This window comes from Epinephelus moara, chromosome 11 (genome assembly GCF_006386435.1).
Source record: "Epinephelus moara isolate mb chromosome 11, YSFRI_EMoa_1.0, whole genome shotgun sequence".
Classification (NCBI taxonomy): Eukaryota; Metazoa; Chordata; class Actinopteri; order Perciformes; family Serranidae; genus Epinephelus; species Epinephelus moara.
Window position 1 is genome coordinate 30,654,603 of NC_065516.1, and position 12,716 is coordinate 30,667,318.

General features: G+C 46.8%; 1 protein-coding gene across 2 annotated transcripts in view; it reads left to right on the forward strand.

The window, feature by feature from the left end:
- Positions 1-12,716, forward strand: part of nrp1a (neuropilin 1a) — a 70,619-nt gene that overhangs the window by 4,097 nt on the left and 53,806 nt on the right. The window lies entirely within an intron of this gene.

The following is a 12,716-nucleotide window of genomic DNA, read 5'->3' on the forward strand; positions in this document are numbered from 1 at the left end:
CTGACACACAGGGCGGCAGGAATGTCTCACCCCTGCCATTTGGTTTTGGAATGTCCCCGCTCCTCGGCCTTGTGGCGTGAAGTCACCGGGGTGTAATATCGATTTGAATTGCCGTGCTTTTTGCAGAAGGCTTTGAGAGGAGAGCTGTGGGCTCCAGAAGACTCAGCAGAGGATATTAACTGTGGTTTAGTTTATACACTGCAAGAGAAAATGTCCTTATTAATGAGCCATTCATGTTTTCCTCTTAAAATCCCATCACTCTGCACACAAGAAATTCCAAGAAGGGGTTACATAGAATAATAAGTCTCAGCTTATTTTAATCAGGCAGTCGTTTGGAAATGCAACGATATGACTCGTGTGTTTTTTCCACTAGGTGACATTACCCTTTTTAAGGTGAATCTCCCGGTGACAGTTAGTTACTGATCCTTATTTGACTTGTAAGCCGCGAGCTGTCGCATCCAACAAAAGGCTAAGCGGCTAACCTGTTGTCAGATAGATAGTTTAAGCCGATGAAACAGGAGACAGACAGTAATGTGATGAGCCTGTGTCAGTGTGGCTGCCCTGAGGTGAGCCTCGCCTGGGCAGACTGCCTCACTCTGATTGCCTGTCTGTCTGTGTGTGTGTGTGTGTGTGTGTGTGTGTGTGTGTGTGTGTGTGTGTGGTTTTTGGTGCGTGTGTCGGTGCCTCTGCCCTGCTCTGTCTCAGCTGTTTGTTTACGCTGCAGGGCTCGGGAGAGTACAGGGCTTTGCTGGATCCTGTTACTGTATCCTCGCTCCACCCAAACCTGGACCCTACGTTCCCTTTGTGCCCCCCCACCCCCACCCCTTCAGTATATGTCTGCAGGGTTTGGTTTTTTAATCCCAGATTTTTATCCCACTTTAACCTTTCTTTACTGCTGTCAGAGATTTATGGCAGGCTGAATGCCGCTGTCTTCTAAAGGCTGGATGCTCCTTGACACTTCTTTTGGGTCCGGTTTCAGCACCAGAGGGACTATTAAACTGTCTGAGATCCTCGGTTAGGAAGAGAGGGAGCGAGGAAGGGGCAGGAGGAGGAGGAGGAGGGAGTAGAAGTAACAATGCTCATGCTAATCAAATTAGTCAGGAATGAATTTCCTGTTTCTAAACACACGCAGCAAAAAGAATTCAGTCCCTGCAGGCTCGAGGAAGCTGCTTTTTTTTTCTCCCCCCCTAAGTTAAAAGGAGGGCGGGCTTTGAGTTTAGTGATCCATCGATGTATCATTTGCAAATTAGCACCGCGCTTTCATTTAGCCGCCACTGAATGTGCTGATTGCCAGTTAGTTGTTCATAAAAGCAACGGCAGATGAAGTTTGTGCAGTGGATGTGTTTGCATCTGTGATCATCTCTCCCTTCTTTTTTTCCTCGTTCGCCTCATGCCTTAAATTTGGAGCAAACACAAGCTACAGTATGTGCTGTAACACCAGGAGTGTGGTCAGAGGGTTATAAACCACTTGTCTAGAGGCAACGTTAACAAATGACAACAACAGACGGTTGTGAAACTGAAGTCTCCGATTCATGTGGCCACTCAGAGATTGCAGCTGGAAACGAGGTCGACCTGACCTACAGTTTTGTCCTATTTTTAACCTGGTGTACCGTTTCATTTTTAATGTTTTTAATGGAGTGGTTTTCATGGGACTTTAGCTCCACTTCACATTGTCTTCCACCGCCACTTTGGCTTCAGCTGGCACAAACAAGCCACACACTGAGGTCCACTTTCCTTTTTCTGCCTTAATTTCAAATTATGGCGCTGCGTAACATGAGAGTGGGTTATTGTGCTAATCGCTGACAAGGCATGTCATAGGTAACTCGATTATGGGTCGGGGAATAGTTACTTATGTATCTGTAGACAGTAGTTGGGTGTGATTTGTGTCGGACCCATCAGACTCCCTGTCGCAGCACCACTCACCAAATCAACCCTTACATAATGGAAACTGATGAGAGCCAGAATGGCTTCCTTATCTGATGGACTGGCAGAGTGGGCGGAGGCAGCCGGGGCCCCACAATGCATGCTTCAGTGCACTGCCTTGCAATCTAATTAGTGGGCAAATGGAACACACATGCACCACATGTTCTCCAACATGGCTGTTATCAGCAAACCAAACAAGAAGCACTCAAAGTGGTGCTCATAAGAAGAAAAACAGCCTTTAGTGAGTGGAGTCTGGCCGGGGCGGTGTTGTTGCACGTGTGCACTCCCCTTGACAGGTTTGTTTGGGGAAGTGCAGAGGCCTGTATCCTGAGAGCTGGAGGAGGAAAACACTTCATCACAGAGATAAGGAGACTAAGTGAGCCCTGCGATTCTGAATGCAGAACGTGTTTACCTTTCACGCACCGCTGTAGACTTTCACAGAGCCGAGTAGCAGGGGCCGCCCTCACCGCTCTCACAGCTAATGAAGTTTGAGGCGAAGGCGCAGCCCGCATCAAGGCAAATATTTGAAGTCAATTCGCTTCTGAAAATCAGTGGAATGAGCGAGCTAAGCTCAAGTGAAAAAATCTGAAGTAAATAGATATGCTTTCGCTCCGCTCCCTCCCCGCTCATGCACTCTCTGTTTCCCTGCGATCTGATAAGGGCTGTCAGGCTCGTCCGACTGACAGCTCTGCCATCTGAGGAAAAGATGGAGGTTTCAGTGGATTTGAATCTAAACAAGTGACAGACAGGTTTCACATAAGGCACACTGAAGGGCAATTTATCTATTTTATAAGACAGAGTATAGTTCTTACTGTTAAAGGAAGATTGTCTGTGTAGAAACTGGATGAAGTGTCCAGTGTTGAATGCACTCAAACAAGATTTGGTGAATCTTGGGTCCTGAGCTGCAGGCTGTTCTCTCCATCTCCTGCTGACTCGAGGAGGAGAACCAACTTTCTATACATATGATGTACTCCTGACAATATTATGAATCATTGATGGCATCGGATTTGCTGACCCGACTGAAAAAAACTTCTTCAGCACAGTGAAATCCCTGCAGCAAGCCAGCCAGTCAGTCAAGGCTGCAGTGTTTGTTTTGGAGGAGCAGGAGAGAGGGGTTAAAAAACAGAGGGAGGGAGGGAGAGAGACACTGCCTCGTCTCCCTCAGCCCTCCCTCGTTTCTTTGCTTTTCTCTCTGTCTGGATGGTATTTTTCTGGACCTCACAGAAATTCCAATGTGACAGTGTGCAGCAGAGATGTATGGCAGGGTGGTACTAGGCAGAGATATTCGAGGAATGCCTTCTTGAGCGGCCCTTTGTGGGGGAGATGGAGGGGAAAGCCAGCAAAAAGCCTCCCACCTCTCCACGCTTCAAAAAGTCTGCGAGAGCCCCCCTGCCTTCAGGTGCCTGTAACTCAAAGCTTGGAAAAGCACTCTTTTCCTCTTCTTAATTGTAGACCTCTCCTTTCTCTGTCCCCTCCGTCCTCCTGCTGAGCTGCCCCTGTGGAGCTGCTTGGCCTGCTGGGAAGGCAAACATTCTCCGCTGTGCACCCTCCACAATAGACATCCTGGCATTCCTGACCAGGCCCTGACTCCAGAGATGACTAACAGCAGCTCGGGACGGGGGGAGCGTGGGTATTACCCCTTCCCGCATCTATAGTTGGCTCTTCCTTTGTCATGTGGAATCCCACTAACTCCACTCATATGCTTACAGTGCCCAACAAAGGGTGCCACCTGTTTCTAGGAAGTGAGAGTGAAGGACAGAGGGGGCTTTTGGGAAAAGATCCCGCTGTCCACTTTCTCTAATACCCCTGCCACCTAAAGAGCATGCAGCAGTGGAGCTCCACAGCTGGGGAGTGAGGAGCGGTAACTCCTCTCTCACACTCCTCTGCAAGGCAACAAATAAGGAGAAGTGGGCTGTGTGACCGTTTATCAGCCGTTGTCATGGAGGAAAATAAATAAGGCAGGAACGCAACAGGAGCCTTTTCTTAACAGGCCTGTGGCGGCGGAGGCTTTTAAAGACGGGAAGTGCTGTGACCTCCGGGGCTCAGGGGACGGGGCTTCGGAGTGACATGGATTGTTAGAGATACTTATGGCCTGTTAGCGGGCATTTATTTCTGCTGTCGACGTGTGCTTCTTTTCAAAGTGCATGTCAGGGAAGAATCCGTGCCGGTGGAGTTCAAAGCGGCGCTGCAAAATAAGGAGCGCGTAGGGCGACGCCGCTTCTTTTAACGACCAGGTTTGACAAAAGGAGCTGAAATTATGCACCTGGTATTTTCCACAGCAATAGACTCCCACAGTTCGTAACAATGGAAATCAAATTACACCTAGAATTACATTGAAACAGTGTGCTGTGGAAGACTGGCTTGTCAGCGGCATATCAAAGAGCAATCAACTTTGAATCTATCTTGTTTGCACTTCACGGCAATTATACCAAACCTTATTTTGTCAGCATGGTGAAACTTTCAGAGACAAGCACTCCGCATCTTAAATTTCTATTTACAATACATCATCATTTGCTACCTGCGAAATGTAACCGCTGAGGAGGTGAGGTGAGCCGTTCAGAGCAAATGAAAGCTGCTGATAAACGTTACGTGTTCACCTTGCTAATTAACCAGAGGGCAGGAGAGATGGGACAGCAGACAGAGATGCCATTGACCTCCACTCTCATTACTCTCTTCTTCATCTCTTTTAAACATAAAGGGTTTCTCCCTGGCTAATGAGCAGGATTAAAGTAGGTCTGTGCATATGTGTGCACGCATGCAATACGTGTGTGTGTGTCTGTGTGTGTGAGTGACCATGGGGTTGAGGGTCCTTTTTTTTCATCTGCCGGTGAAGTGTTTCACCTTGGCCACGGCTTGGAAGGGCAGCCTGATTGAAAAGCTTTCTGGCCGTGGCATCTGCCATCCTCCCCGCTGCTCTGTCACCACTTTGATTCATGCACAACCTGACCACAACCGGGAGGCGAGCCACTCTACCTCGCAGCGGGAGGGAGGTCCACTTCACAGCCGAGGAGTAAGAAAAGGAGGGTGAGGAAGAGAGAGGGAGAGCGACGAGACAAGGCCAGCGCTCATAAATAACCCGCTGGATTTCAAGCCTCGGTCACATATCTGCGGCAGCACAAAAGCATCATACGGTCTCACGTGTCTGCCTGTTTTGTTTTTCATCTCGATGTGGGAGTTAGCGGCTCGTGTTTGCCAGGGATTGAGTGTCACTAAGCTGTTTCTGGCACACGGCTGGTGAATTCTTTTTTTTTTTTTGTGTCTTCTTTTTCTTTCCAGCCCTAAACCAATACGAGCTTCCCTATATGGAAGTTTCTTGTGGAACGGAGCCGCTGCCCACACAGCTTAGAGATGTCAGTTGTATGCTCTTTAGCTTTTTATCCAAAACAGATTGCGAGAAAAAGGAGCCGTATGGAGAGTCTCATGATTAGAGGACAACATTTGGTAATCTCAGCCCTCTATCTGGACACGCATCTATTGACTGTAAGAAAAAATCATACTCATTTTCCTTCCAGCGCCAATGAAAAAGCATTAAACACTGAGGCTATGATTCAATTATGCATCTCTGTTTCCAAAGGACAGTTGGCAATAAGCACCGTCTCCCCCCTCTCTTTGCCTCATATAATATAATTAGCAACAGGTTTTCGTCTCTCGCCTTTTTTTTCTTCCCATCAAATGCTGATTTCTCGGTTTATGAGGCTGTATGGAAAACAACAAGAAGGGGCAAGGAGGGTGAATGAGTGAGGAATCATTGGAGTTGATGATATGTGGGTGGCAGAGCAGTAGTCAGGCGTGGATTACTCTGAAGCAGTGCCTCCGAATGTCTTACTTATCCCCCCGTCCCAGAGGAGAAAGGAAAGAGAGGAGGCTCTTTAGTTGAATTGATGAGGGAGTTCTGGACACTTTAATACAGCGTGTCCAGGCTTGTCAGACATGTTTCGCTCAGTGGTCTAACCTTGAATGGGGCTCGGGAGTTTGATTGATGTGGCTGTGGTGCTACGCGGCCTGTTTGTTGCCCTAACGCCACGGTGCTTACAGATCCACAAGGGATGGCAGGTGGGAGGGGGGGCTCAGCGACCACAGGGTTCTTTATTCAAACAATCAAGCAAGTCCCCAGAGGGACTGCAAAGTTTGTTTGCAGCGGCTAAGAGGTAGGTAGGCAGGAAGTAAAGCCTATGACCGTCAGCCACATATCCCCGGGGTCATTTTCGGTCGCTGTGTTTGGGCCCAGCGGGCCGCCGGCTTGCTGGTGTTTCTCCACCACTCAACTGGGCGTGATTCGGCCGGGGCGGCAAGCAGACAGTGATTGATGGGGTGGTACCCCGCTGCTCTCTGATTGAGTTAGAGCCACTCACAATCCCCGGCTTTGTTTGCTCTTTGCTTGATCTCCCCTCACTAAATTGGCAGCATTAGTTGTGGTCTTTCTTTTTCGTCACAGCCACCACTTAATTTTTTTTTTTCACGGCTTTATTTTTTTGTTAGATGGCAGTAATTGTGAAAAAAAGGACTGTAAATTCAGCCTCACAGCAACCTTCTGTGACATTATCACAGTGGGGTAGTGCTGAAAGTGTTATTAGTAGCCTGTACCCCTGGCGCCTGTCAAGCCGTTCCAGGATGACCCCTGCCTACTCAGTGTTAAGAAGGCCCCTCTCCTCCGTGCATACTTACACAATCTCCTAGAGGATGTCACTAGAAAGCAGAAGGAAGTATTGCTCTCGAACAGACGACATCAAACACCCTTTTTCTATCAAAATATGTGCATGCGGGTCCTTTAAACATGGAAAACTAACTAAACTCTTTCAAACTTGACTAATTTGGAACAATATTCAAGCTCTTCTAGACGGAGACAGATGGAATTTGTGGCTGAGACGATAAAGAGTCGCAGAGGTTACCGACCAAAATGGTCTGGATCTGGATTCAATAAATACCTGTGACTACTGCAGAGTCACTTGTCCCAGGAATGAGTGCTGATTTTGACCTTTCCCACTAAAGACAAAAGCCAGATGTTAGTCGGTGTTAGTGGGGTTTTTTCGTCCAGTGGGAGAGGGGCTCAAGTTGGCAGCAAAGTTTGATTGTATGGCCAGTTAATGGAGGAGTCACCTTGCCCTCCAAATGCTGGCAGGTGCTGGCTGGCCGTCAGCACTTAGATCAGCCCTGTAATGCCAAGCATTCAGCTTCTCTGCCCAACACCACGGAAGAGATACACCGCTTGGCATGTGGCCCTCACAGCACGGCCTATTTTGGCTGTCGAAGTGCTGCATCATTGGAAAATCTGAGTTCTTTGCACGCAGTGAGAACAATACAGCCTTCAGAATTAAATAAAGGATGTGGTTATAAATGGTAGATATTGCGTCCAAGGGCTGATCCACGCTGAAAGGAAACTGCCTATATCTGGCAACAACTGATCAACTGGCTATTCTGGCAAATATGTGCTATTGTAAAAACACTCTCCTTTATTTTTATCCCTCTTCCTGTTAAGAACTAGGAATAGCTTGTCTTGTTTCAAGGTTATTGTGTGGTTTAAGGTCAGGTGGCTGTTTATCCGTACTGTACACACTCAAGTGGACAATCCGATCCCTCCAGGACTCGTTCTCAGGGCCTGTTCACAGTCTCCACTGCTCCCAGCCAAGTTGCTGCGTGTCCAGCCAGATGACCGGGTCACGGAGCACCCGGCCCAGACTGCTCTCTGACCCCCTCGATCCCCCGCCGCCTCCGCAGACTGCAGGGAGGACAGAGAAAAGAAAGAGGAGGGAGAACGCTAGGGGGGACGGATGGGGCGTTTAATTAAATAATTCCCAGTGCAGTTATTACTACCATTGCCCTCGAGCTTCCAAGCTGTTGCTGAGCCATGTAAAAGAATCTTAGATACAAAGAGCGTGCCTCACGCCTCTGAACCTTTTGCTGGATTCATGTCGGCACCTGTTTGCCAACTCCCTCTATCAACTATTTGCACTACTTCTCCCTTTTTTTTCTCTTCCATCGCCCTATCAGCTGCTAAACTTACATGCCTTCACACTCCCTCTTCATCTCCTTCGCCAGCCAGTTTCCTTTTAACCCAGCAACACCACCGTCCCGCCCACGCCACACTCTCTTTCTCCCTTCCTGCCCATTGTGGAGATGAGAGAGAGTTTTGAACAGCACCCAAAGGCTTTACCTCTAGTTGACCTCAGCCTCAACTCCCCTCCTCCCTTCCCTCGCTCCTCTACTCTCCTCCTCAGCTCCTCTTGCCGTCTTTGAATGCGGCGTGCTCCTCGCGCACACAGCTCATTACCCAGCGGGGAGCGCCGCTATAGCTTCTCACAGCATCAGAAACAGATAGATGATTGCCTTTGTATATGCTCGATTTTTGGGGGAGTGCATATTCTTATTGTTGCAGTTTTTTCTCTCTCATCAGCCAGTAAAATGCGACCTTATGTAGCGCTCCCTCGGCTAATTTTAGTCCCATGATGAGGTCAGTGGGTCACTAGTTCAAGGTTGTTGACAATTATCTCCACATTTCCTCGTGTTTCTTCTTGTCACAAGGTTCCAGCATGCAGGGCCTCAATCATGGACATCCTACACATGTAGTCATGAACAGGATATCCAGTAATAGTCTGTCCCATAACAAGCACCCCCTTTTTGTGACATACTCAGAATAAATGGGATACTGTTCTTGGACTCTTTTGATTAGATTCATGGTCTATCCTGAAAGTTAACTCTTGGGAGTTTACGATGAAAAAGTCCCAGTTATTCCAAGTAATAGTGAACCAAATTACATTTTTTTTAATAGAAAAAAATGCCTGTTGCTATATTAAAGGAACAGTGTGTATGATTTCGGGAGATTATGTGGTGACGATTGCAGATTGCAGCCAGCTAAAGCTTATCCTGGTTAGAATTCCTTTAGTGTTCATTGTGGTTTTTACAGTGAGACGAATTATCCGCAGAGGTTTCTTCCTCTTGAAACAAATAGACCAGGTGATTAACGCGCATCACTACATTACATTGAGCCGAATTATCCGCGGAGGTCTCTGTGTCTCTAAATCAAATGGACCAGGTGATTAAAACCAGTAAAAACACTGAACAAATCAGTTGTACTTGACAAATCTGTGTTTCTCCAAAGCAGTTCGGCTCATCGGAGCTAGGCGGGTCATCCACCACATGTTAAAGCGTGCTCACCTTTATTCTCTGATCAATGAAGATCCATACGCTCGGCAGTTTTTAATGAGGAGCCAAACAATCCGCAGAGGTTTGGTCTTCTCAGACATGGTAATTTAAACTGGTCAAAACGCTGAATAAAGCAGTTGCGTGTCATCGTTGAGGGGCTGCTAACTACCATTGCCAGTGCGAAAATGCGAATGGCCCTATCTAGAGCCAGTGTTTGGTTTGTCCGTTCTGGGCTACTGTAGAAACATGACAGTGCAACATGGCAGTATCCGTAGACAAGGACCTGCTCCCTGTGTAGATATCAATAGCTCGTTCTAAGGTAACGAAAACCCAACGATTCTTATTCATCAGCTGATCATACACGAAAGAAAACATACCTATTAAATTATATTCCATTTCTTCCAGTATGCCCCCCTAAATCCTACACACTGGACCTTTAACTACAGGATTTATGTGCTCAATTGCTCAAGCGATTTTGTTTTGGACCCCTGCTTACAGGCCTGAGATATTTTACATATTCCTACATTGTGAACTAAGCTGAGGCTCGTGGGTCTTTGCGTCTTCATTATACAGTAGGTTGTGATGAAGCAGCCCAACACTCTGCACCACCCTGCGGGGTGTACGTGTTTCTATGTCACTGAGTCCCGTATATAACCCGGGGGTGAGCAGGCGACTATAGCAGGGCGGGGACAGTGTGTTTAAAAAGACAGTATACGCCTCAGCCCTGCTGTGCCACATCGCCCCCTTTTCTCCCTTTCGCCCTGTTATTTTTACCCTTGACTTCTCATTGTTGTAACGACGGCGTATCATCTGAGCCGTGCCACAGACCCCTGTGGAGGACTCTCTCCTCGCTCACCTCTGCCTGCCCCTCTCTCCTGTGTAATCAGAGATCCTCTCAAATGTCAAGGTGGGACAAATGGGAGCCATTCCCTCCTGTAATGGCCCCAGAAATGGGCTGGAGTGCTTCTCACTCCCTCCCTCTGCTTCTCGCTCCCCTCTTTGAGGAAACACACAGGACTTTTCATCCTTTCTGTCTCGTCGACTCACTTTCTTTCCTTGTATGTTTCAGACTTTTATACAAATTTCATTTTCTCTTTTGGCCCTTTGTAAATCTTATCACAGAGTGTCTGGCTTTGTTGTGTTAATGTGTTAAACCTTTTTATGATACGGTGTATAACTGACATATTGCATAAAAGCACTTATTCAAAACGACTCCGTAATAAGGCCATTACTTCACTGTCGCTTTACTTCTATGAAGTGTTTCTTAGAAATCCACCCAAAGGGATTCAGCTGCAAAAGCATACATTCACGCGTGAATATTCATATCAGCACACAGAGATGCATATGGAGAGCTGCTGTATGCTAAGCAATTTCATTTCCGAAGCTCGCTTTGCAGGGGAAAAGTGCTAAATGTGTATTTCCATTTCGCCACGGGCAGTTTTCTAATTAATTGTACTTAGTCGTTCTCGCCGTATTCATGATAACAAGATGTGTGATGGGAAAAGAAAATGTGGTTCGATGGATATTCTGCTCACAGCTGCAGCTATTATATACAGCTTTCATATAGTCTTGAACTTTACACGTCAGCAGTGCACTGCAGATTGATGCAACCATTTTCACATTATTATTATCAAACAGGTAGCTTTTTGTTCTGTGCTGCATTGATACAGTAGATGATGTGTTGACACATTTTGTATAGTAACACAGGCTGAGGACTCATTGTTTTCCATTTTCATTTAAAGAAAGGAACATTTATCACTTAATTAATATTTAATTTGTCATTTTTAACTGGAGTATTGAAAAGACACAGCAAATAAATATTCAATAATGCAAAAATCAAGCTGACAGTTGAATTTTAGGAAGACACTCTGCAGTCTAACAACCATTTACAACCATATTATATAATCAGCCATGTTTTATTCACATTTTTCTCTTGACTTTTTATTAGCTCAACAAGGAGGCCATCTTTATTGTAATATGTAAAATTGTCCCTCTTGGAGCTGTAGTCACAATAACTTCTGGATTCACTAGAACCAAAATTCAGTTTTAAACCATTCATTTTCTGTAACCGCTTATCCTCTTAGGGGTCACGAGCAGGCTGCAGCCTATGTCAGCTGACACTGGGTACGAGGTCAGAGTGAGAATGTGTTGGCATTTTTAATTGATAATAACCTTAAGCACTGGAACCAGTGATTATTTTATCTCTGAGTCAGCAGTGTTTGGCCACATCAGACAAATGACTGAAGTTAACAGCAACACATTTACTTTGTCCTTTGTTTAAACCACTTTACATTTATACAATAGTGTTGTTGTGACTGATTTATCACGCATCACAATTTTAATGATCAAAGTGTGCAGAACGGGAACACTGGAAACACGCACAGCTCTGCTTCGGCCCTGTGGGCATGTCACAGCGGCCCATGGGAACAGAAAGCAAGTCAGCTGAACATACTTGAGCTTCGCCAGGGTTCAGAGCGCAACGGGCCTTACATGTGAGGTGAGCTAGGGGGGATTTAGACAGCCTGCTAACAGTAGGAACTTTGTGGTTTTATTTCCCCTGCTTGTTTTTAGCCCCCCCCCACCCATCAGCCCCTGCCCTCGCCTCTCCGTCCACTTCAGGGCAGTGTGAGGCCGCTCTGTGCTGAACAGAAAGGATCCCCCCCTTGGGGCAGAACTCTCCCTCTGTCAGTCTGCGCCCATATCTCCAAATAAAGGATTATTGTGCATGTTGCAGAGGGAGGGGGGATGCAATAATTGAGTCTAAATAGCCAAATTCATTAATTTGATTGTTGGCGACAGCAGATCTCTAGACAGTGTAATTAGGAAAGCTAATGGATGGAGGCACGCTAAATCCATCAATGCTAATGATAATTGCTGCTCAGGAAAGCGAATATGCTTTACAAACGTGTGGCCGAGGCCGCCGCAAAATCAGAACCAGCCGCCGCATCTAAAAATATGAGCGAGCTGAGTGTAACAGTGTGGGGGCGACACCCAAAATGGCCAGTCAGAGGGGTGCAGCTGGGCCGCCTGGACGGGGAGTATCCATCTTTTCATCCATCTTTAATTTTTTTTTTTTTATCTTCCATCATTCCATGTGGCAGCGTGGTGGTGAGCAAAGCAATCATGCCCTTCTCCCCCTCGCCGACGAGGAACCACTTCTGAACCCATCAGCTCTGATTGGTTGGTGGTTTGTCCCGCTGGGTGGGTTGCCACGTTCTGAGGCCTTCAACTCCTGCAGTAATTTTCTGTGGAACCAGAAATGGAGACACGTCAATGGAGAGGGCGATCGCTGAAAGAAATCTGCTGATTTTTTTTTTCCAGCTTCATGGTTTCTGTTTTAACGATGACGTCTTGATCTTCAATAAAAATCTTTATGCTAGCAAGTCAATTAGGGTTAATGTTTTCAGCTGAGAGCGTTAAAATGTAGACTGGGTTTACTGCCCTGGTTTTCCGTTCCTTCGTGTCTGTCCAGGTGAGCTGATGCGAGGGTTGTTACAGGAAAGAGGGAACCTGTTATTCTAGCGCGGGTTAATGAATGTCACGTGCGCAAGGGAGGCAGTATGGGAGGGAAGGTAGAGAAAGAGAGACCATTTTATTTCAGCGAGGTATGTCCCCTCCAGGCTTGTAAAAAGTCAGTCGAGGATCAGCGTGTC